General features: G+C 51.9%; 18 non-coding genes across 18 annotated transcripts; all 18 read right to left on the bottom strand.

The window, feature by feature from the left end:
* Positions 1-460: 460 nt before the first annotated feature.
* LOC126313866 (5S ribosomal RNA) lies at positions 461-579 on the bottom strand. Its single transcript, XR_007555473.1, has one exon. It is a non-coding gene; the product is annotated as a 5S ribosomal RNA (ribosomal RNA).
* A 1282-nt stretch (positions 580-1861) lies between these two features.
* Positions 1862-1980, bottom strand: LOC126313868 (5S ribosomal RNA). Its single transcript, XR_007555475.1, has one exon. It is a non-coding gene; the product is annotated as a 5S ribosomal RNA (ribosomal RNA).
* A 1282-nt stretch (positions 1981-3262) lies between these two features.
* Positions 3263-3381, bottom strand: LOC126313869 (5S ribosomal RNA). Its single transcript, XR_007555476.1, has one exon. It is a non-coding gene; the product is annotated as a 5S ribosomal RNA (ribosomal RNA).
* A 1282-nt stretch (positions 3382-4663) lies between these two features.
* LOC126313870 (5S ribosomal RNA) lies at positions 4664-4782 on the bottom strand. The gene has a single exon (XR_007555477.1). It is a non-coding gene; the product is annotated as a 5S ribosomal RNA (ribosomal RNA).
* A 1282-nt stretch (positions 4783-6064) lies between these two features.
* LOC126313871 (5S ribosomal RNA) lies at positions 6065-6183 on the bottom strand. The gene has a single exon (XR_007555478.1). It is a non-coding gene; the product is annotated as a 5S ribosomal RNA (ribosomal RNA).
* Positions 6184-7465: 1282 nt separating this feature from the next.
* On the bottom strand, positions 7466-7584 carry LOC126313872 (5S ribosomal RNA). The gene has a single exon (XR_007555479.1). It is a non-coding gene; the product is annotated as a 5S ribosomal RNA (ribosomal RNA).
* Positions 7585-8866: 1282 nt separating this feature from the next.
* On the bottom strand, positions 8867-8985 carry LOC126313873 (5S ribosomal RNA). Its single transcript, XR_007555480.1, has one exon. It is a non-coding gene; the product is annotated as a 5S ribosomal RNA (ribosomal RNA).
* Positions 8986-10267: 1282 nt separating this feature from the next.
* On the bottom strand, positions 10268-10386 carry LOC126313874 (5S ribosomal RNA). The gene has a single exon (XR_007555481.1). It is a non-coding gene; the product is annotated as a 5S ribosomal RNA (ribosomal RNA).
* A 1282-nt stretch (positions 10387-11668) lies between these two features.
* Positions 11669-11787, bottom strand: LOC126313876 (5S ribosomal RNA). The gene has a single exon (XR_007555482.1). It is a non-coding gene; the product is annotated as a 5S ribosomal RNA (ribosomal RNA).
* Positions 11788-13069: 1282 nt separating this feature from the next.
* Positions 13070-13188, bottom strand: LOC126313877 (5S ribosomal RNA). Its single transcript, XR_007555483.1, has one exon. It is a non-coding gene; the product is annotated as a 5S ribosomal RNA (ribosomal RNA).
* Positions 13189-14470: 1282 nt separating this feature from the next.
* On the bottom strand, positions 14471-14589 carry LOC126313878 (5S ribosomal RNA). Its single transcript, XR_007555484.1, has one exon. It is a non-coding gene; the product is annotated as a 5S ribosomal RNA (ribosomal RNA).
* Positions 14590-15871: 1282 nt separating this feature from the next.
* Positions 15872-15990, bottom strand: LOC126313880 (5S ribosomal RNA). Its single transcript, XR_007555486.1, has one exon. It is a non-coding gene; the product is annotated as a 5S ribosomal RNA (ribosomal RNA).
* Positions 15991-17272: 1282 nt separating this feature from the next.
* On the bottom strand, positions 17273-17391 carry LOC126313881 (5S ribosomal RNA). Its single transcript, XR_007555487.1, has one exon. It is a non-coding gene; the product is annotated as a 5S ribosomal RNA (ribosomal RNA).
* A 1282-nt stretch (positions 17392-18673) lies between these two features.
* LOC126313882 (5S ribosomal RNA) lies at positions 18674-18792 on the bottom strand. Its single transcript, XR_007555488.1, has one exon. It is a non-coding gene; the product is annotated as a 5S ribosomal RNA (ribosomal RNA).
* Positions 18793-20074: 1282 nt separating this feature from the next.
* On the bottom strand, positions 20075-20193 carry LOC126313883 (5S ribosomal RNA). The gene has a single exon (XR_007555489.1). It is a non-coding gene; the product is annotated as a 5S ribosomal RNA (ribosomal RNA).
* Positions 20194-21475: 1282 nt separating this feature from the next.
* LOC126313884 (5S ribosomal RNA) lies at positions 21476-21594 on the bottom strand. Its single transcript, XR_007555490.1, has one exon. It is a non-coding gene; the product is annotated as a 5S ribosomal RNA (ribosomal RNA).
* Positions 21595-22876: 1282 nt separating this feature from the next.
* LOC126313885 (5S ribosomal RNA) lies at positions 22877-22995 on the bottom strand. Its single transcript, XR_007555491.1, has one exon. It is a non-coding gene; the product is annotated as a 5S ribosomal RNA (ribosomal RNA).
* A 1282-nt stretch (positions 22996-24277) lies between these two features.
* On the bottom strand, positions 24278-24396 carry LOC126313887 (5S ribosomal RNA). The gene has a single exon (XR_007555492.1). It is a non-coding gene; the product is annotated as a 5S ribosomal RNA (ribosomal RNA).
* Positions 24397-24912: the final 516 nt, after the last annotated feature.

A 24912-nucleotide genomic window follows, 5' to 3' on the forward strand; every position in this document is an offset into this window, starting at 1 on the left:
TTTAAAATCAGTATGGAAGCATCTTTGTCGCATGAGAAAGGTAGCATGAAAAAACGGCTGGCAGGGGTAGCGACAAGAAAGCAAGAAATGAAGACAGCCAGAGTTCCCAGGCGGTCGCCGATCCGAATATAAACGTTGTTGCTTATCTTCGGTGGTCGGACGGGAACAGGTTTTTTTTAATGTAGTTAGTTTTTGGAATTTAGCGCTCCTACAAAACAGTAGGCTCTGACGCATTTCAAGAGCACATCTGTCGATTCGCAGTGTTTCGTTATTTTCAACGAGTTCCTAGCACTCTTCCTCCGCGCATTCTTGTACAAACTGAGTTCATTACTGTAATTTCGCATCTTACGTTTAATACAGTAGTTTAAAATGCTTGTGGAAGCATCTTCGTCGCACCTGAGAGTTTGTATGAAAAGAGGGCTGGCAGGTGTAGTGACATAAAATTTAAAAGAAGAGAGGGAGCCAACAGCACCCGGTGTTCCCAGGCGGTCACCCATCCAAGTACTAACCGGGCCCGATGTTGCTTAACTTCGGTGATCGGACGAGAACCGGTGTATTCAACATGGTATGGCCGTTGGCGTCCTTATACTGTAGCCGCACGGCACAAGCAGGCTTCGCCTCTCCTCCCAATACACGCAATCGCCATTTTCGGTGGCACATTTGACGCAAAGCACGTCCTTCCACCTCGAAGGCGACGCGCAGTGCGGCGCGCCGCCACGTGGGTCAGACGCACAACACAGCTGCTCGTTGCACCGCCTGTCATTCGTTTGGTTCGTGCGGCCTCCGACACTCGCGGGAGACGCACCTTGTTATTGTTGTCCGTCGCAGGGATTGCGCGCGGCCGGGCGGCGGGTGGACTGCGCGGGGTGTGGCAGTGTCCTGCTGGACCGAGAGAAGCGTTCTCACCTGCCTGACACGCGTCGCGCTTCTAGATATTTGCGTAATTCGCACGGTGCATAATCGGCTGTCACCTTCCGTCCCGACTTGTCCCGACTTTGCTCGACTGCCGCTCGCTGCCGCTCGGGTCGCGGTCCATATGACAGCACAAGCACGAGGAACATCTGCGAGATGGGCGCGGGCCGAACCGGCGTGTCCGAGGCGACGTGTGCGGCCGTTCGGAGCTACCAGAGCAGCTCTGTGCCGCGCCGTGCCGTGGAAAGGTGCGAAAACATGCACACAAGACACAGGCTTTTCGACAAAGTATCCATCTCTTGTAGCGACGAAAGGTAAATTTTTGTTTACAAATTTGCCGTTGTGCACTGCTACAAAACAATATGCCCTGACGTATTTCACAACATTTCTGTCACTTCATACTGTTTTGTTATTTCCAGAGACTCTTTGCAAGTCTTCCTTGGCGCACTCTTTTCAAACTGAGTTCCTTAATATCGTATCTTACGATAGTTTAAAATCAGTATGGAAGCATCTTTGTCGCATGAGAAAGGTAGCATGAAAAAACGGCTGGCAGGGGTAGCGACAAGAAAGCAAGAAATGAAGACAGCCAGAGTTCCCAGGCGGTCGCCGATCCGAATATAAACGTTGTTGCTTATCTTCGGTGGTCGGACGGGAACAGGTTTTTTTTAATGTAGTTAGTTTTTGGAATTTAGCGCTCCTACAAAACAGTAGGCTCTGACGCATTTCAAGAGCACATCTGTCGATTCGCAGTGTTTCGTTATTTTCAACGAGTTCCTAGCACTCTTCCTCCGCGCATTCTTGTACAAACTGAGTTCATTACTGTAATTTCGCATCTTACGTTTAATACAGTAGTTTAAAATGCTTGTGGAAGCATCTTCGTCGCACCTGAGAGTTTGTATGAAAAGAGGGCTGGCAGGTGTAGTGACATAAAATTTAAAAGAAGAGAGGGAGCCAACAGCACCCGGTGTTCCCAGGCGGTCACCCATCCAAGTACTAACCGGGCCCGATGTTGCTTAACTTCGGTGATCGGACGAGAACCGGTGTATTCAACATGGTATGGCCGTTGGCGTCCTTATACTGTAGCCGCACGGCACAAGCAGGCTTCGCCTCTCCTCCCAATACACGCAATCGCCATTTTCGGTGGCACATTTGACGCAAAGCACGTCCTTCCACCTCGAAGGCGACGCGCAGTGCGGCGCGCCGCCACGTGGGTCAGACGCACAACACAGCTGCTCGTTGCACCGCCTGTCATTCGTTTGGTTCGTGCGGCCTCCGACACTCGCGGGAGACGCACCTTGTTATTGTTGTCCGTCGCAGGGATTGCGCGCGGCCGGGCGGCGGGTGGACTGCGCGGGGTGTGGCAGTGTCCTGCTGGACCGAGAGAAGCGTTCTCACCTGCCTGACACGCGTCGCGCTTCTAGATATTTGCGTAATTCGCACGGTGCATAATCGGCTGTCACCTTCCGTCCCGACTTGTCCCGACTTTGCTCGACTGCCGCTCGCTGCCGCTCGGGTCGCGGTCCATATGACAGCACAAGCACGAGGAACATCTGCGAGATGGGCGCGGGCCGAACCGGCGTGTCCGAGGCGACGTGTGCGGCCGTTCGGAGCTACCAGAGCAGCTCTGTGCCGCGCCGTGCCGTGGAAAGGTGCGAAAACATGCACACAAGACACAGGCTTTTCGACAAAGTATCCATCTCTTGTAGCGACGAAAGGTAAATTTTTGTTTACAAATTTGCCGTTGTGCACTGCTACAAAACAATATGCCCTGACGTATTTCACAACATTTCTGTCACTTCATACTGTTTTGTTATTTCCAGAGACTCTTTGCAAGTCTTCCTTGGCGCACTCTTTTCAAACTGAGTTCCTTAATATCGTATCTTACGATAGTTTAAAATCAGTATGGAAGCATCTTTGTCACATGAGAAAGGTAGCATGAAAAAACGGCTGGCAGGGGTAGCGACAAGAAAGCAAGAAATGAAGACAGCCAGAGTTCCCAGGCGGTCGCCGATCCGAATATAAACGTTGTTGCTTATCTTCGGTGGTCGGACGGGAACAGGTTTTTTTTAATGTAGTTAGTTTTTGGAATTTAGCGCTCCTACAAAACAGTAGGCTCTGACGCATTTCAAGAGCACATCTGTCGATTCGCAGTGTTTCGTTATTTTCAACGAGTTCCTAGCACTCTTCCTCCGCGCATTCTTGTACAAACTGAGTTCATTACTGTAATTTCGCATCTTACGTTTAATACAGTAGTTTAAAATGCTTGTGGAAGCATCTTCGTCGCACCTGAGAGTTTGTATGAAAAGAGGGCTGGCAGGTGTAGTGACATAAAATTTAAAAGAAGAGAGGGAGCCAACAGCACCCGGTGTTCCCAGGCGGTCACCCATCCAAGTACTAACCGGGCCCGATGTTGCTTAACTTCGGTGATCGGACGAGAACCGGTGTATTCAACATGGTATGGCCGTTGGCGTCCTTATACTGTAGCCGCACGGCACAAGAAGGCTTCGCCTCTCCTCCCAATACACGCAATCGCCATTTTCGGTGGCACATTTGACGCAAAGCACGTCCTTCCACCTCGAAGGCGACGCGCAGTGCGGCGCGCCGCCACGTGGGTCAGACGCACAACACAGCTGCTCGTTGCACCGCCTGTCATTCGTTTGGTTCGTGCGGCCTCCGACACTCGCGGGAGACGCACCTTGTTATTGTTGTCCGTCGCAGGGATTGCGCGCGGCCGGGCGGCGGGTGGACTGCGCGGGGTGTGGCAGTGTCCTGCTGGACCGAGAGAAGCGTTCTCACCTGCCTGACACGCGTCGCGCTTCTAGATATTTGCGTAATTCGCACGGTGCATAATCGGCTGTCACCTTCCGTCCCGACTTGTCCCGACTTTGCTCGACTGCCGCTCGCTGCCGCTCGGGTCGCGGTCCATATGACAGCACAAGCACGAGGAACATCTGCGAGATGGGCGCGGGCCGAACCGGCGTGTCCGAGGCGACGTGTGCGGCCGTTCGGAGCTACCAGAGCAGCTCTGTGCCGCGCCGTGCCGTGGAAAGGTGCGAAAACATGCACACAAGACACAGGCTTTTCGACAAAGTATCCATCTCTTGTAGCGACGAAAGGTAAATTTTTGTTTACAAATTTGCCGTTGTGCACTGCTACAAAACAATATGCCCTGACGTATTTCACAACATTTCTGTCACTTCATACTGTTTTGTTATTTCCAGAGACTCTTTGCAAGTCTTCCTTGGCGCACTCTTTTCAAACTGAGTTCCTTAATATCGTATCTTACGATAGTTTAAAATCAGTATGGAAGCATCTTTGTCACATGAGAAAGGTAGCATGAAAAAACGGCTGGCAGGGGTAGCGACAAGAAAGCAAGAAATGAAGACAGCCAGAGTTCCCAGGCGGTCGCCGATCCGAATATAAACGTTGTTGCTTATCTTCGGTGGTCGGACGGGAACAGGTTTTTTTTAATGTAGTTAGTTTTTGGAATTTAGCGCTCCTACAAAACAGTAGGCTCTGACGCATTTCAAGAGCACATCTGTCGATTCGCAGTGTTTCGTTATTTTCAACGAGTTCCTAGCACTCTTCCTCCGCGCATTCTTGTACAAACTGAGTTCATTACTGTAATTTCGCATCTTACGTTTAATACAGTAGTTTAAAATGCTTGTGGAAGCATCTTCGTCGCACCTGAGAGTTTGTATGAAAAGAGGGCTGGCAGGTGTAGTGACATAAAATTTAAAAGAAGAGAGGGAGCCAACAGCACCCGGTGTTCCCAGGCGGTCACCCATCCAAGTACTAACCGGGCCCGATGTTGCTTAACTTCGGTGATCGGACGAGAACCGGTGTATTCAACATGGTATGGCCGTTGGCGTCCTTATACTGTAGCCGCACAGCACAAGAAGGCTTCGCCTCTCCTCCCAATACACGCAATCGCCATTTTCGGTGGCACATTTGACGCAAAGCACGTCCTTCCACCTCGAAGGCGACGCGCAGTGCGGCGCGCCGCCACGTGGGTCAGACGCACAACACAGCTGCTCGTTGCACCGCCTGTCATTCGTTTGGTTCGTGCGGCCTCCGACACTCGCGGGAGACGCACCTTGTTATTGTTGTCCGTCGCAGGGATTGCGCGCGGCCGGGCGGCGGGTGGACTGCGCGGGGTGTGGCAGTGTCCTGCTGGACCGAGAGAAGCGTTCTCACCTGCCTGACACGCGTCGCGCTTCTAGATATTTGCGTAATTCGCACGGTGCATAATCGGCTGTCACCTTCCGTCCCGACTTGTCCCGACTTTGCTCGACTGCCGCTCGCTGCCGCTCGGGTCGCGGTCCATATGACAGCACAAGCACGAGGAACATCTGCGAGATGGGCGCGGGCCGAACCGGCGTGTCCGAGGCGACGTGTGCGGCCGTTCGGAGCTACCAGAGCAGCTCTGTGCCGCGCCGTGCCGTGGAAAGGTGCGAAAACATGCACACAAGACACAGGCTTTTCGACAAAGTATCCATCTCTTGTAGCGACGAAAGGTAAATTTTTGTTTACAAATTTGCCGTTGTGCACTGCTACAAAACAATATGCCCTGACGTATTTCACAACATTTCTGTCACTTCATACTGTTTTGTTATTTCCAGAGACTCTTTGCAAGTCTTCCTTGGCGCACTCTTTTCAAACTGAGTTCCTTAATATCGTATCTTACGATAGTTTAAAATCAGTATGGAAGCATCTTTGTCACATGAGAAAGGTAGCATGAAAAAACGGCTGGCAGGGGTAGCGACAAGAAAGCAAGAAATGAAGACAGCCAGAGTTCCCAGGCGGTCGCCGATCCGAATATAAACGTTGTTGCTTATCTTCGGTGGTCGGACGGGAACAGGTTTTTTTTAATGTAGTTAGTTTTTGGAATTTAGCGCTCCTACAAAACAGTAGGCTCTGACGCATTTCAAGAGCACATCTGTCGATTCGCAGTGTTTCGTTATTTTCAACGAGTTCCTAGCACTCTTCCTCCGCGCATTCTTGTACAAACTGAGTTCATTACTGTAATTTCGCATCTTACGTTTAATACAGTAGTTTAAAATGCTTGTGGAAGCATCTTCGTCGCACCTGAGAGTTTGTATGAAAAGAGGGCTGGCAGGTGTAGTGACATAAAATTTAAAAGAAGAGAGGGAGCCAACAGCACCCGGTGTTCCCAGGCGGTCACCCATCCAAGTACTAACCGGGCCCGATGTTGCTTAACTTCGGTGATCGGACGAGAACCGGTGTATTCAACATGGTATGGCCGTTGGCGTCCTTATACTGTAGCCGCACGGCACAAGAAGGCTTCGCCTCTCCTCCCAATACACGCAATCGCCATTTTCGGTGGCACATTTGACGCAAAGCACGTCCTTCCACCTCGAAGGCGACGCGCAGTGCGGCGCGCCGCCACGTGGGTCAGACGCACAACACAGCTGCTCGTTGCACCGCCTGTCATTCGTTTGGTTCGTGCGGCCTCCGACACTCGCGGGAGACGCACCTTGTTATTGTTGTCCGTCGCAGGGATTGCGCGCGGCCGGGCGGCGGGTGGACTGCGCGGGGTGTGGCAGTGTCCTGCTGGACCGAGAGAAGCGTTCTCACCTGCCTGACACGCGTCGCGCTTCTAGATATTTGCGTAATTCGCACGGTGCATAATCGGCTGTCACCTTCCGTCCCGACTTGTCCCGACTTTGCTCGACTGCCGCTCGCTGCCGCTCGGGTCGCGGTCCATATGACAGCACAAGCACGAGGAACATCTGCGAGATGGGCGCGGGCCGAACCGGCGTGTCCGAGGCGACGTGTGCGGCCGTTCGGAGCTACCAGAGCAGCTCTGTGCCGCGCCGTGCCGTGGAAAGGTGCGAAAACATGCACACAAGACACAGGCTTTTCGACAAAGTATCCATCTCTTGTAGCGACGAAAGGTAAATTTTTGTTTACAAATTTGCCGTTGTGCACTGCTACAAAACAATATGCCCTGACGTATTTCACAACATTTCTGTCACTTCATACTGTTTTGTTATTTCCAGAGACTCTTTGCAAGTCTTCCTTGGCGCACTCTTTTCAAACTGAGTTCCTTAATATCGTATCTTACGATAGTTTAAAATCAGTATGGAAGCATCTTTGTCGCATGAGAAAGGTAGCATGAAAAAACGGCTGGCAGGGGTAGCGACAAGAAAGCAAGAAATGAAGACAGCCAGAGTTCCCAGGCGGTCGCCGATCCGAATATAAACGTTGTTGCTTATCTTCGGTGGTCGGACGGGAACAGGTTTTTTTTAATGTAGTTAGTTTTTGGAATTTAGCGCTCCTACAAAACAGTAGGCTCTGACGCATTTCAAGAGCACATCTGTCGATTCGCAGTGTTTCGTTATTTTCAACGAGTTCCTAGCACTCTTCCTCCGCGCATTCTTGTACAAACTGAGTTCATTACTGTAATTTCGCATCTTACGTTTAATACAGTAGTTTAAAATGCTTGTGGAAGCATCTTCGTCGCACCTGAGAGTTTGTATGAAAAGAGGGCTGGCAGGTGTAGTGACATAAAATTTAAAAGAAGAGAGGGAGCCAACAGCACCCGGTGTTCCCAGGCGGTCACCCATCCAAGTACTAACCGGGCCCGATGTTGCTTAACTTCGGTGATCGGACGAGAACCGGTGTATTCAACATGGTATGGCCGTTGGCGTCCTTATACTGTAGCCGCACGGCACAAGCAGGCTTCGCCTCTCCTCCCAATACACGCAATCGCCATTTTCGGTGGCACATTTGACGCAAAGCACGTCCTTCCACCTCGAAGGCGACGCGCAGTGCGGCGCGCCGCCACGTGGGTCAGACGCACAACACAGCTGCTCGTTGCACCGCCTGTCATTCGTTTGGTTCGTGCGGCCTCCGACACTCGCGGGAGACGCACCTTGTTATTGTTGTCCGTCGCAGGGATTGCGCGCGGCCGGGCGGCGGGTGGACTGCGCGGGGTGTGGCAGTGTCCTGCTGGACCGAGAGAAGCGTTCTCACCTGCCTGACACGCGTCGCGCTTCTAGATATTTGCGTAATTCGCACGGTGCATAATCGGCTGTCACCTTCCGTCCCGACTTGTCCCGACTTTGCTCGACTGCCGCTCGCTGCCGCTCGGGTCGCGGTCCATATGACAGCACAAGCACGAGGAACATCTGCGAGATGGGCGCGGGCCGAACCGGCGTGTCCGAGGCGACGTGTGCGGCCGTTCGGAGCTACCAGAGCAGCTCTGTGCCGCGCCGTGCCGTGGAAAGGTGCGAAAACATGCACACAAGACACAGGCTTTTCGACAAAGTATCCATCTCTTGTAGCGACGAAAGGTAAATTTTTGTTTACAAATTTGCCGTTGTGCACTGCTACAAAACAATATGCCCTGACGTATTTCACAACATTTCTGTCACTTCATACTGTTTTGTTATTTCCAGAGACTCTTTGCAAGTCTTCCTTGGCGCACTCTTTTCAAACTGAGTTCCTTAATATCGTATCTTACGATAGTTTAAAATCAGTATGGAAGCATCTTTGTCGCATGAGAAAGGTAGCATGAAAAAACGGCTGGCAGGGGTAGCGACAAGAAAGCAAGAAATGAAGACAGCCAGAGTTCCCAGGCGGTCGCCGATCCGAATATAAACGTTGTTGCTTATCTTCGGTGGTCGGACGGGAACAGGTTTTTTTTAATGTAGTTAGTTTTTGGAATTTAGCGCTCCTACAAAACAGTAGGCTCTGACGCATTTCAAGAGCACATCTGTCGATTCGCAGTGTTTCGTTATTTTCAACGAGTTCCTAGCACTCTTCCTCCGCGCATTCTTGTACAAACTGAGTTCATTACTGTAATTTCGCATCTTACGTTTAATACAGTAGTTTAAAATGCTTGTGGAAGCATCTTCGTCGCACCTGAGAGTTTGTATGAAAAGAGGGCTGGCAGGTGTAGTGACATAAAATTTAAAAGAAGAGAGGGAGCCAACAGCACCCGGTGTTCCCAGGCGGTCACCCATCCAAGTACTAACCGGGCCCGATGTTGCTTAACTTCGGTGATCGGACGAGAACCGGTGTATTCAACATGGTATGGCCGTTGGCGTCCTTATACTGTAGCCGCACGGCACAAGAAGGCTTCGCCTCTCCTCCCAATACACGCAATCGCCATTTTCGGTGGCACATTTGACGCAAAGCACGTCCTTCCACCTCGAAGGCGACGCGCAGTGCGGCGCGCCGCCACGTGGGTCAGACGCACAACACAGCTGCTCGTTGCACCGCCTGTCATTCGTTTGGTTCGTGCGGCCTCCGACACTCGCGGGAGACGCACCTTGTTATTGTTGTCCGTCGCAGGGATTGCGCGCGGCCGGGCGGCGGGTGGACTGCGCGGGGTGTGGCAGTGTCCTGCTGGACCGAGAGAAGCGTTCTCACCTGCCTGACACGCGTCGCGCTTCTAGATATTTGCGTAATTCGCACGGTGCATAATCGGCTGTCACCTTCCGTCCCGACTTGTCCCGACTTTGCTCGACTGCCGCTCGCTGCCGCTCGGGTCGCGGTCCATATGACAGCACAAGCACGAGGAACATCTGCGAGATGGGCGCGGGCCGAACCGGCGTGTCCGAGGCGACGTGTGCGGCCGTTCGGAGCTACCAGAGCAGCTCTGTGCCGCGCCGTGCCGTGGAAAGGTGCGAAAACATGCACACAAGACACAGGCTTTTCGACAAAGTATCCATCTCTTGTAGCGACGAAAGGTAAATTTTTGTTTACAAATTTGCCGTTGTGCACTGCTACAAAACAATATGCCCTGACGTATTTCACAACATTTCTGTCACTTCATACTGTTTTGTTATTTCCAGAGACTCTTTGCAAGTCTTCCTTGGCGCACTCTTTTCAAACTGAGTTCCTTAATATCGTATCTTACGATAGTTTAAAATCAGTATGGAAGCATCTTTGTCGCATGAGAAAGGTAGCATGAAAAAACGGCTGGCAGGGGTAGCGACAAGAAAGCAAGAAATGAAGACAGCCAGAGTTCCCAGGCGGTCGCCGATCCGAATATAAACGTTGTTGCTTATCTTCGGTGGTCGGACGGGAACAGGTTTTTTTTAATGTAGTTAGTTTTTGGAATTTAGCGCTCCTACAAAACAGTAGGCTCTGACGCATTTCAAGAGCACATCTGTCGATTCGCAGTGTTTCGTTATTTTCAACGAGTTCCTAGCACTCTTCCTCCGCGCATTCTTGTACAAACTGAGTTCATTACTGTAATTTCGCATCTTACGTTTAATACAGTAGTTTAAAATGCTTGTGGAAGCATCTTCGTCGCACCTGAGAGTTTGTATGAAAAGAGGGCTGGCAGGTGTAGTGACATAAAATTTAAAAGAAGAGAGGGAGCCAACAGCACCCGGTGTTCCCAGGCGGTCACCCATCCAAGTACTAACCGGGCCCGATGTTGCTTAACTTCGGTGATCGGACGAGAACCGGTGTATTCAACATGGTATGGCCGTTGGCGTCCTTATACTGTAGCCGCACGGCACAAGCAGGCTTCGCCTCTCCTCCCAATACACGCAATCGCCATTTTCGGTGGCACATTTGACGCAAAGCACGTCCTTCCACCTCGAAGGCGACGCGCAGTGCGGCGCGCCGCCACGTGGGTCAGACGCACAACACAGCTGCTCGTTGCACCGCCTGTCATTCGTTTGGTTCGTGCGGCCTCCGACACTCGCGGGAGACGCACCTTGTTATTGTTGTCCGTCGCAGGGATTGCGCGCGGCCGGGCGGCGGGTGGACTGCGCGGGGTGTGGCAGTGTCCTGCTGGACCGAGAGAAGCGTTCTCACCTGCCTGACACGCGTCGCGCTTCTAGATATTTGCGTAATTCGCACGGTGCATAATCGGCTGTCACCTTCCGTCCCGACTTGTCCCGACTTTGCTCGACTGCCGCTCGCTGCCGCTCGGGTCGCGGTCCATATGACAGCACAAGCACGAGGAACATCTGCGAGATGGGCGCGGGCCGAACCGGCGTGTCCGAGGCGACGTGTGCGGCCGTTCGGAGCTACCAGAGCAGCTCTGTGCCGCGCCGTGCCGTGGAAAGGTGCGAAAACATGCACACAAGACACAGGCTTTTCGACAAAGTATCCATCTCTTGTAGCGACGAAAGGTAAATTTTTGTTTACAAATTTGCCGTTGTGCACTGCTACAAAACAATATGCCCTGACGTATTTCACAACATTTCTGTCACTTCATACTGTTTTGTTATTTCCAGAGACTCTTTGCAAGTCTTCCTTGGCGCACTCTTTTCAAACTGAGTTCCTTAATATCGTATCTTACGATAGTTTAAAATCAGTATGGAAGCATCTTTGTCGCATGAGAAAGGTAGCATGAAAAAACGGCTGGCAGGGGTAGCGACAAGAAAGCAAGAAATGAAGACAGCCAGAGTTCCCAGGCGGTCGCCGATCCGAATATAAACGTTGTTGCTTATCTTCGGTGGTCAGACGGGAACAGGTTTTTTTTAATGTAGTTAGTTTTTGGAATTTAGCGCTCCTACAAAACAGTAGGCTCTGACGCATTTCAAGAGCACATCTGTCGATTCGCAGTGTTTCGTTATTTTCAACGAGTTCCTAGCACTCTTCCTCCGCGCATTCTTGTACAAACTGAGTTCATTACTGTAATTTCGCATCTTACGTTTAATACAGTAGTTTAAAATGCTTGTGGAAGCATCTTCGTCGCACCTGAGAGTTTGTATGAAAAGAGGGCTGGCAGGTGTAGTGACATAAAATTTAAAAGAAGAGAGGGAGCCAACAGCACCCGGTGTTCCCAGGCGGTCACCCATCCAAGTACTAACCGGGCCCGATGTTGCTTAACTTCGGTGATCGGACGAGAACCGGTGTATTCAACATGGTATGGCCGTTGGCGTCCTTATACTGTAGCCGCACGGCACAAGCAGGCTTCGCCTCTCCTCCCAATACACGCAATCGCCATTTTCGGTGGCACATTTGACGCAAAGCACGTCCTTCCACCTCGAAGGCGACGCGCAGTGCGGCGCGCCGCCACGTGGGTCAGACGCACAACACAGCTGCTCGTTGCACCGCCTGTCATTCGTTTGGTTCGTGCGGCCTCCGACACTCGCGGGAGACGCACCTTGTTATTGTTGTCCGTCGCAGGGATTGCGCGCGGCCGGGCGGCGGGTGGACTGCGCGGGGTGTGGCAGTGTCCTGCTGGACCGAGAGAAGCGTTCTCACCTGCCTGACACGCGTCGCGCTTCTAGATATTTGCGTAATTCGCACGGTGCATAATCGGCTGTCACCTTCCGTCCCGACTTGTCCCGACTTTGCTCGACTGCCGCTCGCTGCCGCTCGGGTCGCGGTCCATATGACAGCACAAGCACGAGGAACATCTGCGAGATGGGCGCGGGCCGAACCGGCGTGTCCGAGGCGACGTGTGCGGCCGTTCGGAGCTACCAGAGCAGCTCTGTGCCGCGCCGTGCCGTGGAAAGGTGCGAAAACATGCACACAAGACACAGGCTTTTCGACAAAGTATCCATCTCTTGTAGCGACGAAAGGTAAATTTTTGTTTACAAATTTGCCGTTGTGCACTGCTACAAAACAATATGCCCTGACGTATTTCACAACATTTCTGTCACTTCATACTGTTTTGTTATTTCCAGAGACTCTTTGCAAGTCTTCCTTGGCGCACTCTTTTCAAACTGAGTTCCTTAATATCGTATCTTACGATAGTTTAAAATCAGTATGGAAGCATCTTTGTCGCATGAGAAAGGTAGCATGAAAAAACGGCTGGCAGGGGTAGCGACAAGAAAGCAAGAAATGAAGACAGCCAGAGTTCCCAGGCGGTCGCCGATCCGAATATAAACGTTGTTGCTTATCTTCGGTGGTCGGACGGGAACAGGTTTTTTTTAATGTAGTTAGTTTTTGGAATTTAGCGCTCCTACAAAACAGTAGGCTCTGACGCATTTCAAGAGCACATCTGTCGATTCGCAGTGTTTCGTTATTTTCAACGAGTTCCTAGCACTCTTCCTCCGCGCATTCTTGTACAAACTGAGTTCATTACTGTAATTTCGCATCTTACGTTTAATACAGTAGTTTAAAATGCTTGTGGAAGCATCTTCGTCGCACCTGAGAGTTTGTATGAAAAGAGGGCTGGCAGGTGTAGTGACATAAAATTTAAAAGAAGAGAGGGAGCCAACAGCACCCGGTGTTCCCAGGCGGTCACCCATCCAAGTACTAACCGGGCCCGATGTTGCTTAACTTCGGTGATCGGACGAGAACCGGTGTATTCAACATGGTATGGCCGTTGGCGTCCTTATACTGTAGCCGCACGGCACAAGCAGGCTTCGCCTCTCCTCCCAATACACGCAATCGCCATTTTCGGTGGCACATTTGACGCAAAGCACGTCCTTCCACCTCGAAGGCGACGCGCAGTGCGGCGCGCCGCCACGTGGGTCAGACGCACAACACAGCTGCTCGTTGCACCGCCTGTCATTCGTTTGGTTCGTGCGGCCTCCGACACTCGCGGGAGACGCACCTTGTTATTGTTGTCCGTCGCAGGGATTGCGCGCGGCCGGGCGGCGGGTGGACTGCGCGGGGTGTGGCAGTGTCCTGCTGGACCGAGAGAAGCGTTCTCACCTGCCTGACACGCGTCGCGCTTCTAGATATTTGCGTAATTCGCACGGTGCATAATCGGCTGTCACCTTCCGTCCCGACTTGTCCCGACTTTGCTCGACTGCCGCTCGCTGCCGCTCGGGTCGCGGTCCATATGACAGCACAAGCACGAGGAACATCTGCGAGATGGGCGCGGGCCGAACCGGCGTGTCCGAGGCGACGTGTGCGGCCGTTCGGAGCTACCAGAGCAGCTCTGTGCCGCGCCGTGCCGTGGAAAGGTGCGAAAACATGCACACAAGACACAGGCTTTTCGACAAAGTATCCATCTCTTGTAGCGACGAAAGGTAAATTTTTGTTTACAAATTTGCCGTTGTGCACTGCTACAAAACAATATGCCCTGACGTATTTCACAACATTTCTGTCACTTCATACTGTTTTGTTATTTCCAGAGACTCTTTGCAAGTCTTCCTTGGCGCACTCTTTTCAAACTGAGTTCCTTAATATCGTATCTTACGATAGTTTAAAATCAGTATGGAAGCATCTTTGTCGCATGAGAAAGGTAGCATGAAAAAACGGCTGGCAGGGGTAGCGACAAGAAAGCAAGAAATGAAGACAGCCAGAGTTCCCAGGCGGTCGCCGATCCGAATATAAACGTTGTTGCTTATCTTCGGTGGTCGGACGGGAACAGGTTTTTTTTAATGTAGTTAGTTTTTGGAATTTAGCGCTCCTACAAAACAGTAGGCTCTGACGCATTTCAAGAGCACATCTGTCGATTCGCAGTGTTTCGTTATTTTCAACGAGTTCCTAGCACTCTTCCTCCGCGCATTCTTGTACAAACTGAGTTCATTACTGTAATTTCGCATCTTACGTTTAATACAGTAGTTTAAAATGCTTGTGGAAGCATCTTCGTCGCACCTGAGAGTTTGTATGAAAAGAGGGCTGGCAGGTGTAGTGACATAAAATTTAAAAGAAGAGAGGGAGCCAACAGCACCCGGTGTTCCCAGGCGGTCACCCATCCAAGTACTAACCGGGCCCGATGTTGCTTAACTTCGGTGATCGGACGAGAACCGGTGTATTCAACATGGTATGGCCGTTGGCGTCCTTATACTGTAGCCGCACGGCACAAGCAGGCTTCGCCTCTCCTCCCAATACACGCAATCGCCATTTTCGGTGGCACATTTGACGCAAAGCACGTCCTTCCACCTCGAAGGCGACGCGCAGTGCGGCGCGCCGCCACGTGGGTCAGACGCACAACACAGCTGCTCGTTGCACCGCCTGTCATTCGTTTGGTTCGTGCGGCCTCCGACACTCGCGGGAGACGCACCTTGTTATTGTTGTCCGTCGCAGGGATTGCGCGCGGCCGGGCGGCGGGTGGACTGCGCGGGGTGTGGCAGTGTCCTGCTGGACCGAGAGAAGCGTTCTCACCTGCCTGACACGCGTCGCGCTTCTAGATATTTGCGTAATTCGCACGGTGCATAATCGGCTGTCACCTTCCGTCCCGACTTGTCCCGACTTTGCTCGACTGCCGCTCGCTGCCGCTCGGGTCGCGGTCCATATGACAGCACAAGCACGAGGAACATCTGCGAGATGGGCGCGGGCCGAACCGGCGTGTCCGAGGCGACGTGTGCGGCCGTTCGGAGCTACCAGAGCAGCTCTGTGCCGCGCCGTGCCGTGGAAAGGTGCGAAAACATGCACACAAGACACAGGCTTTTCGACAAAGTATCCATCTCTTGTAGCGACGAAAGGTAAATTTTTGTTTACAAATTTGCCGTTGTGCACTGCTACAAAACAATATGCCCTGACGTATTTCACAACATTTCTGTCACTTCATACTGTTTTGTTATTTCCAGAGACTCTTTGCAAGTCTTCCTTGGCGCACTCTTTTCAAACTGAGTTCCTTAATATCGTATCTTACGATAGTTTAAAATCAGTATGGAAGCATCTTTGTCGCATGAGAAAGGTAGCATGAAAAAACGGCTGGCAGGGGTAGCGACAAGAAAGCAAGAAATGAAGACAGCCAGAGTTCCCAGGCGGTCGCCGATCCGAATATAAACGTTGTTGCTTATCTTCGGTGGTCGGACGGGAACAGGTTTTTTTTAATGTAGTTAGTTTTTGGAATTTAGCGCTCCTACAAAACAGTAGGCTCTGACGCATTTCAAGAGCACATCTGTCGATTCGCAGTGTTTCGTTATTTTCAACGAGTTCCTAGCACTCTTCCTCCGCGCATTCTTGTACAAACTGAGTTCATTACTGTAATTTCGCATCTTACGTTTAATACAGTAGTTTAAAATGCTTGTGGAAGCATCTTCGTCGCACCTGAGAGTTTGTATGAAAAGAGGGCTGGCAGGTGTAGTGACATAAAATTTAAAAGAAGAGAGGGAGCCAACAGCACCCGGTGTTCCCAGGCGGTCACCCATCCAAGTACTAACCGGGCCCGATGTTGCTTAACTTCGGTGATCGGACGAGAACCGGTGTATTCAACATGGTATGGCCGTTGGCGTCCTTATACTGTAGCCGCACGGCACAAGAAGGCTTCGCCTCTCCTCCCAATACACGCAATCGCCATTTTCGGTGGCACATTTGACGCAAAGCACGTCCTTCCACCTCGAAGGCGACGCGCAGTGCGGCGCGCCGCCACGTGGGTCAGACGCACAACACAGCTGCTCGTTGCACCGCCTGTCATTCGTTTGGTTCGTGCGGCCTCCGACACTCGCGGGAGACGCACCTTGTTATTGTTGTCCGTCGCAGGGATTGCGCGCGGCCGGGCGGCGGGTGGACTGCGCGGGGTGTGGCAGTGTCCTGCTGGACCGAGAGAAGCGTTCTCACCTGCCTGACACGCGTCGCGCTTCTAGATATTTGCGTAATTCGCACGGTGCATAATCGGCTGTCACCTTCCGTCCCGACTTGTCCCGACTTTGCTCGACTGCCGCTCGCTGCCGCTCGGGTCGCGGTCCATATGACAGCACAAGCACGAGGAACATCTGCGAGATGGGCGCGGGCCGAACCGGCGTGTCCGAGGCGACGTGTGCGGCCGTTCGGAGCTACCAGAGCAGCTCTGTGCCGCGCCGTGCCGTGGAAAGGTGCGAAAACATGCACACAAGACACAGGCTTTTCGACAAAGTATCCATCTCTTGTAGCGACGAAAGGTAAATTTTTGTTTACAAATTTGCCGTTGTGCACTGCTACAAAACAATATGCCCTGACGTATTTCACAACATTTCTGTCACTTCATACTGTTTTGTTATTTCCAGAGACTCTTTGCAAGTCTTCCTTGGCGCACTCTTTTCAAACTGAGTTCCTTAATATCGTATCTTACGATAGTTTAAAATCAGTATGGAAGCATCTTTGTCGCATGAGAAAGGTAGCATGAAAAAACGGCTGGCAGGGGTAGCGACAAGAAAGCAAGAAATGAAGACAGCCAGAGTTCCCAGGCGGTCGCCGATCCGAATATAAACGTTGTTGCTTATCTTCGGTGGTCGGACGGGAACAGGTTTTTTTTAATGTAGTTAGTTTTTGGAATTTAGCGCTCCTACAAAACAGTAGGCTCTGACGCATTTCAAGAGCACATCTGTCGATTCGCAGTGTTTCGTTATTTTCAACGAGTTCCTAGCACTCTTCCTCCGCGCATTCTTGTACAAACTGAGTTCATTACTGTAATTTCGCATCTTACGTTTAATACAGTAGTTTAAAATGCTTGTGGAAGCATCTTCGTCGCACCTGAGAGTTTGTATGAAAAGAGGGCTGGCAGGTGTAGTGACATAAAATTTAAAAGAAGAGAGGGAGCCAACAGCACCCGGTGTTCCCAGGCGGTCACCCATCCAAGTACTAACCGGGCCCGATGTTGCTTAACTTCGGTGATCGGACGAGAACCGGTGTATTCAACATGGTATGGCCGTTGGCGTCCTTATACTGTAGCCGCACGGCACAAGCAGGCTTCGCCTCTCCTCCCAATACACGCAATCGCCATTTTCGGTGGCACATTTGACGCAAAGCACGTCCTTCCACCTCGAAGGCGACGCGCAGTGCGGCGCGCCGCCACGTGGGTCAGACGCACAACACAGCTGCTCGTTGCACCGCCTGTCATTCGTTTGGTTCGTGCGGCCTCCGACACTCGCGGGAGACGCACCTTGTTATTGTTGTCCGTCGCAGGGATTGCGCGCGGCCGGGCGGCGGGTGGACTGCGCGGGGTGTGGCAGTGTCCTGCTGGACCGAGAGAAGCGTTCTCACCTGCCTGACACGCGTCGCGCTTCTAGATATTTGCGTAATTCGCACGGTGCATAATCGGCTGTCACCTTCCGTCCCGACTTGTCCCGACTTTGCTCGACTGCCGCTCGCTGCCGCTCGGGTCGCGGTCCATATGACAGCACAAGCACGAGGAACATCTGCGAGATGGGCGCGGGCCGAACCGGCGTGTCCGAGGCGACGTGTGCGGCCGTTCGGAGCTACCAGAGCAGCTCTGTGCCGCGCCGTGCCGTGGAAAGGTGCGAAAACATGCACACAAGACACAGGCTTTTCGACAAAGTATCCATCTCTTGTAGCGACGAAAGGTAAATTTTTGTTTACAAATTTGCCGTTGTGCACTGCTACAAAACAATATGCCCTGACGTATTTCACAACATTTCTGTCACTTCATACTGTTTTGTTATTTCCAGAGACTCTTTGCAAGTCTTCCTTGGCGCACTCTTTTCAAACTGAGTTCCTTAATATCGTATCTTACGATAGTTTAAAATCAGTATGGAAGCATCTTTGTCGCATGAGAAAGGTAGCATGAAAAAACGGCTGGCAGGGGTAGCGACAAGAAAGCAAGAAATGAAGACAGCCAGAGTTCCCAGGCGGTCGCCGATCCGAATATAAACGTTGTTGCTTATCTTCGGTGGTCGGACGGGAACAGGTTTTTTTTAATGTAGTTAGTTTTTGGAATTTAGCGCTCCTACAAAACAGTAGGCTCTGACGCATTTCAAGAGCACATCTGTCGATTCGCAGTGTTTCGTTATTTTCAACGAGTTCCTAGCACTCTTCCTCCGCGCATTCTTGTACAAACTGAGTTCATTACTGTAATTTCGCATCTTACGTTTAATACAGTAGTTTAAAATGCTTGTGGAAGCATCTTCGTCGCACCTGAGAGTTTGTATGAAAAGAGGGCTGGCAGGTGTAGTGACATAAAATTTAAAAGAAGAGAGGGAGCCAACAGCACCCGGTGTTCCCAGGCGGTCACCCATCCAAGTACTAACCGGGCCCGATGTTGCTTAACTTCGGTGATCGGACGAGAACCGGTGTATTCAACATGGTATGGCCGTTGGCGTCCTTATACTGTAGCCGCACGGCACAAGAAGGCTTCGCCTCTCCTCCCAATACACGCAATCGCCATTTTCGGTGGCACATTTGACGCAAAGCACGTCCTTCCACCTCGAAGGCGACGCGCAGTGCGGCGCGCCGCCACGTGGGTCAGACGCACAACACAGCTGCTCGTTGCACCGCCTGTCATTCGTTTGGTTCGTGCGGCCTCCGACACTCGCGGGAGACGCACCTTGTTATTGTTGTCCGTCGCAGGGATTGCGCGCGGCCGGGCGGCGGGTGGACTGCGCGGGGTGTGGCAGTGTCCTGCTGGACCGAGAGAAGCGTTCTCACCTGCCTGACACGCGTCGCGCTTCTAGATATTTGCGTAATTCGCACGGTGCATAATCGGCTGTCACCTTCCGTCCCGACTTGTCCCGACTTTGCTCGACTGCCGCTCGCTGCCGCTCGGGTCGCGGTCCATATGACAGCACAAGCACGAGGAACATCTGCGAGATGGGCGCGGGCCGAACCGGCGTGTCCGAGGCGACGTGTGCGGCCGTTCGGAGCTACCAGAGCAGCTCTGTGCCGCGCCGTGCCGTGGAAAGGTGCGAAAACATGCACACAAGACACAGGCTTTTCGACAAAGTATCCATCTCTTGTAGCGACGAAAGGTAAATTTTTGTTTACAAATTTGCCGTTGTGCACTGCTACAAAACAATATGCCCTGACGTATTTCACAACATTTCTGTCACTTCATACTGTTTTGTTATTTCCAGAGACTCTTTGCAAGTCTTCCTTGGCGCACTCTTTTCAAACTGAGTTCCTTAATATCGTATCTTACGATAGTTTAAAATCAGTATGGAAGCATCTTTGTCGCATGAGAAAGGTAGCATGAAAAAACGGCTGGCAGGGGTAGCGACAAGAAAGCAAGAAATGAAGACAGCCAGAGTTCCCAGGCGGTCGCCGATCCGAATATAAACGTTGTTGCTTATCTTCGGTGGTCGGACGGGAACAGGTTTTTTTTAATGTAGTTAGTTTTTGGAATTTAGCGCTCCTACAAAACAGTAGGCTCTGACGCATTTCAAGAGCACATCTGTCGATTCGCAGTGTTTCGTTATTTTCAACGAGTTCCTAGCACTCTTCCTCCGCGCATTCTTGTACAAACTGAGTTCATTACTGTAATTTCGCATCTTACGTTTAATACAGTAGTTTAAAATGCTTGTGGAAGCATCTTCGTCGCACCTGAGAGTTTGTATGAAAAGAGGGCTGGCAGGTGTAGTGACATAAAATTTAAAAGAAGAGAGGGAGCCAACAGCACCCGGTGTTCCCAGGCGGTCACCCATCCAAGTACTAACCGGGCCCGATGTTGCTTAACTTCGGTGATCGGACGAGAACCGGTGTATTCAACATGGTATGGCCGTTGGCGTCCTTATACTGTAGCCGCACGGCACAAGAAGGCTTCGCCTCTCCTCCCAATACACGCAATCGCCATTTTCGGTGGCACATTTGACGCAAAGCACGTCCTTCCACCTCGAAGGCGACGCGCAGTGCGGCGCGCCGCCACGTGGGTCAGACGCACAACACAGCTGCTCGTTGCACCGCCTGTCATTCGTTTGGTTCGTGCGGCCTCCGACACTCGCGGGAGACGCACCTTGTTATTGTTGTCCGTCGCAGGGATTGCGCGCGGCCGGGCGGCGGGTGGACTGCGCGGGGTGTGGCAGTGTCCTGCTGGACCGAGAGAAGCGTTCTCACCTGCCTGACACGCGTCGCGCTTCTAGATATTTGCGTAATTCGCACGGTGCATAATCGGCTGTCACCTTCCGTCCCGACTTGTCCCGACTTTGCTCGACTGCCGCTCGCTGCCGCTCGGGTCGCGGTCCATATGACAGCACAAGCACGAGGAACATCTGCGAGATGGGCGCGGGCCGAACCGGCGTGTCCGAGGCGACGTGTGCGGCCGTTCGGAGCTACCAGAGCAGCTCTGTGCCGCGCCGTGCCGTGGAAAGGTGCGAAAACATGCACACAAGACACAGGCTTTTCGACAAAGTATCCATCTCTTGTAGCGACGAAAGGTAAATTTTTGTTTACAAATTTGCCGTTGTGCACTGCTACAAAACAATATGCCCTGACGTATTTCACAACATTTCTGTCACTTCATACTGTTTTGTTATTTCCAGAGACTCTTTGCAAGTCTTCCTTGGCGCACTCTTTTCAAACTGAGTTCCTTAATATCGTATCTTACGATAGTTTAAAATCAGTATGGAAGCATCTTTGTCGCATGAGAAAGGTAGCATGAAAAAACGGCTGGCAGGGGTAGCGACAAGAAAGCAAGAAATGAAGACAGCCAGAGTTCCCAGGCGGTCGCCGATCCGAATATAAACGTTGTTGCTTATCTTCGGTGGTCGGACGGGAACAGGTTTTTTTTAATGTAGTTAGTTTTTGGAATTTAGCGCTCCTACAAAACAGTAGGCTCTGACGCATTTCAAGAGCACATCTGTCGATTCGCAGTGTTTCGTTATTTTCAACGAGTTCCTAGCACTCTTCCTCCGCGCATTCTTGTACAAACTGAGTTCATTACTGTAATTTCGCATCTTACGTTTAATACAGTAGTTTAAAATGCTTGTGGAAGCATCTTCGTCGCACCTGAGAGTTTGTATGAAAAGAGGGCTGGCAGGTGTAGTGACATAAAATTTAAAAGAAGAGAGGGAGCCAACAGCACCCGGTGTTCCCAGGCGGTCACCCATCCAAGTACTAACCGGGCCCGATGTTGCTTAACTTCGGTGATCGGACGAGAACCGGTGTATTCAACATGGTATGGCCGTTGGCGTCCTTATACTGTAGCCGCACGGCACAAGCAGGCTTCGCCTCTCCTCCCAATACACGCAATCGCCATTTTCGGTGGCACATTTGACGCAAAGCACGTCCTTCCACCTCGAAGGCGACGCGCAGTGCGGCGCGCCGCCACGTGGGTCAGACGCACAACACAGCTGCTCGTTGCACCGCCTGTCATTCGTTTGGTTCGTGCGGCCTCCGACACTCGCGGGAGACGCACCTTGTTATTGTTGTCCGTCGCAGGGATTGCGCGCGGCCGGGCGGCGGGTGGACTGCGCGGGGTGTGGCAGTGTCCTGCTGGACCGAGAGAAGCGTTCTCACCTGCCTGACACGCGTCGCGCTTCTAGATATTTGCGTAATTCGCACGGTGCATAATCGGCTGTCACCTTCCGTCCCGACTTGTCCCGACTTTGCTCGACTGCCGCTCGCTGCCGCTCGGGTCGCGGTCCATATGACAGCACAAGCACGAGGAACATCTGCGAGATGGGCGCGGGCCGAACCGGCGTGTCCGAGGCGACGTGTGCGGCCGTTCGGAGCTACCAGAGCAGCTCTGTGCCGCGCCGTGCCGTGGAAAGGTGCGAAAACATGCACACAAGACACAGGCTTTTCGACAAAGTATCCATCTCTTGTAGCGACGAAAGGTAAATTTTTGTTTACAAATTTGCCGTTGTGCACTGCTACAAAACAATATGCCCTGACGTATTTCACAACATTTCTGTCACTTCATACTGTTTTGTTATTTCCAGAGACTCTTTGCAAGTCTTCCTTGGCGCACTCTTTTCAAACTGAGTTCCTTAATATCGTATCTTACGATAGTTTAAAATCAGTATGGAAGCATCTTTGTCGCATGAGAAAGGTAGCATGAAAAAACGGCTGGCAGGGGTAGCGACAAGAAAGCAAGAAATGAAGACAGCCAGAGTTCCCAGGCGGTCGCCGATCCGAATATAAACGTTGTTGCTTATCTTCGGTGGTCGGACGGGAACAGGTTTTTTTTAATGTAGTTAGTTTTTGGAATTTAGCGCTCCTACAAAACAGTAGGCTCTGACGCATTTCAAGAGCACATCTGTCGATTCGCAGTGTTTCGTTATTTTCAACGAGTTCCTAGCACTCTTCCTCCGCGCATTCTTGTACAAACTGAGTTCATTACTGTAATTTCGCATCTTACGTTTAATACAGTAGTTTAAAATGCTTGTGGAAGCATCTTCGTCGCACCTGAGAGTTTGTATGAAAAGAGGGCTGGCAGGTGTAGTGACATAAAATTTAAAAGAAGAGAGGGAGCCAACAGCACCCGGTGTTCCCAGGCGGTCACCCATCCAAGTACTAACCGGGCCCGATGTTGCTTAACTTCGGTGATCGGACGAGAACCGGTGTATTCAACATGGTATGGCCGTTGGCGTCCTTATACTGTAGCCGCACGGCACAAGAAGGCTTCGCCTCTCCTCCCAATACACGCAATCGCCATTTTCGGTGGCACATTTGACGCAAAGCACGTCCTTCCACCTCGAAGGCGACGCGCAGTGCGGCGCGCCGCCACGTGGGTCAGACGCACAACACAGCTGCTCGTTGCACCGCCTGTCATTCGTTTGGTTCGTGCGGCCTCCGACACTCGCGGGAGACGCACCTTGTTATTGTTGTCCGTCGCAGGGATTGCGCGCGGCCGGGCGGCGGGTGGACTGCGCGGGGTGTGGCAGTGTCCTGCTGGACCGAGAGAAGCGTTCTCACCTGCCTGACACGCGTCGCGCTTCTAGATATTTGCGTAATTCGCACGGTGCATAATCGGCTGTCACCTTCCGTCCCGACTTGTCCCGACTTTGCTCGACTGCCGCTCGCTGCCGCTCGGGTCGCGGTCCATATGACAGCACAAGCACGAGGAACATCTGCGAGATGGGCGCGGGCCGAACCGGCGTGTCCGAGGCGACGTGTGCGGCCGTTCGGAGCTACCAGAGCAGCTCTGTGCCGCGCCGTGCCGTGGAAAGGTGCGAAAACATGCACACAAGACACAGGCTTTTCGACAAAGTATCCATCTCTTGTAGCGACGAAAGGTAAATTTTTGTTTACAAATTTGCCGTTGTGCACTGCTACAAAACAATATGCCCTGACGTATTTCACAACATTTCTGTCACTTCATACTGTTTTGTTATTTCCAGAGACTCTTTGCAAGTCTTCCTTGGCGCACTCTTTTCAAACTGAGTTCCTTAATATCGTATCTTACGATAGTTTAAAATCAGTATGGAAGCATCTTTGTCGCATGAGAAAGGTAGCATGAAAAAACGGCTGGCAGGGGTAGCGACAAGAAAGCAAGAAATGAAGACAGCCAGAGTTCCCAGGCGGTCGCCGATCCGAATATAAACGTTGTTGCTTATCTTCGGTGGTCGGACGGGAACAGGTTTTTTTTAATGTAGTTAGTTTTTGGAATTTAGCGCTCCTACAAAACAGTAGGCTCTGACGCATTTCAAGAGCACATCTGTCGATTCGCAGTGTTTCGTTATTTTCAACGAGTTCCTAGCACTCTTCCTCCGCGCATTCTTGTACAAACTGAGTTCATTACTGTAATTTCGCATCTTACGTTTAATACAGTAGTTTAAAATGCTTGTGGAAGCATCTTCGTCGCACCTGAGAGTTTGTATGAAAAGAGGGCTGGCAGGTGTAGTGACATAAAATTTAAAAGAAGAGAGGGAGCCAACAGCACCCGGTGTTCCCAGGCGGTCACCCATCCAAGTACTAACCGGGCCCGATGTTGCTTAACTTCGGTGATCGGACGAGAACCGGTGTATTCAACATGGTATGGCCGTTGGCGTCCTTATACTGTAGCCGCACGGCACAAGAAGGCTTCGCCTCTCCTCCCAATACACGCAATCGCCATTTTCGGTGGCACATTTGACGCAAAGCACGTCCTTCCACCTCGAAGGCGACGCGCAGTGCGGCGCGCCGCCACGTGGGTCAGACGCACAACACAGCTGCTCGTTGCACCGCCTGTCATTCGTTTGGTTCGTGCGGCCTCCGACACTCGCGGGAGACGCACCTTGTTATTGTTGTCCGTCGCAGGGATTGCGCGCGGCCGGGCGGCGGGTGGACTGCGCGGGGTGTGGCAGTGTCCTGCTGGACCGAGAGAAGCGTTCTCACCTGCCTGACACGCGTCGCGCTTCTAGATATTTGCGTAATTCGCACGGTGCATAATCGGCTGTCACCTTCCGTCCCGACTTGTCCCGACTTTGCTCGACTGCCGCTCGCTGCCGCTCGGGTCGCGGTCCATATGACAGCACAAGCACGAGGAACATCTGCGAGATGGGCGCGGGCCGAACCGGCGTGTCC

Source organism: Schistocerca gregaria, unplaced genomic scaffold (genome assembly GCF_023897955.1).
Source record: "Schistocerca gregaria isolate iqSchGreg1 unplaced genomic scaffold, iqSchGreg1.2 ptg000507l, whole genome shotgun sequence".
Lineage (NCBI taxonomy): Eukaryota > Metazoa > Arthropoda > Insecta > Orthoptera > Acrididae > Schistocerca > Schistocerca gregaria.